Genomic DNA, 537 nt, shown 5'->3' with positions numbered 1-537 from the left:
AATATGTAGACAGTACTAGTGTGAGAACCTGAAAGAGATAATAAAATCTGAAGGATACGTTAGATACTGGGAAAATGAAATGAACATGTTCAAAAGGGAGGAATTACTGACTTGAGGTGAAGGACACAAGAAGGAGTGGGGGAAGGCGGTATCTATGTTTGTAAGCAGGATGGTTTGGGCAACTGTGGATCTCTGCTGGTCTGTGGAAAGGAGCAGTTAATGCTCAATTTGTTTTGTCTCCTTTTTCCAATTCATTTTCCATCTCTTTTAAATTTATTACACATTTCTTTCTTTTTATTCTCCCAATTTTGCATGCATATGTCTGGAAATGTTAACAATAAATTTGAAGACAACTCTATATATTACAACAAATACTGTAAAATTCATGCTTTGTTAAGTGAGCCTGCATTATTTGTATTTTTTCTGATTTGATATTATTTTGTACTGTCTTTAAAAAATTAATGATTTTATTCTTATAAGAAAACTATTTTGACTTTACCTTTTCCAACAAAATTATTCTACTCAGGCAATTAGTCA

The sequence above is a fragment of the Octodon degus genome, unplaced genomic scaffold (assembly GCF_000260255.1).
Source record: "Octodon degus isolate 3935 unplaced genomic scaffold, OctDeg1.0 scaffold00752, whole genome shotgun sequence".
Classification (NCBI taxonomy): domain Eukaryota; kingdom Metazoa; phylum Chordata; class Mammalia; order Rodentia; family Octodontidae; genus Octodon; species Octodon degus.
The sequence above is the reverse complement of the archived record's forward strand: the minus strand, read 5'-3'. Positions refer to the sequence as shown.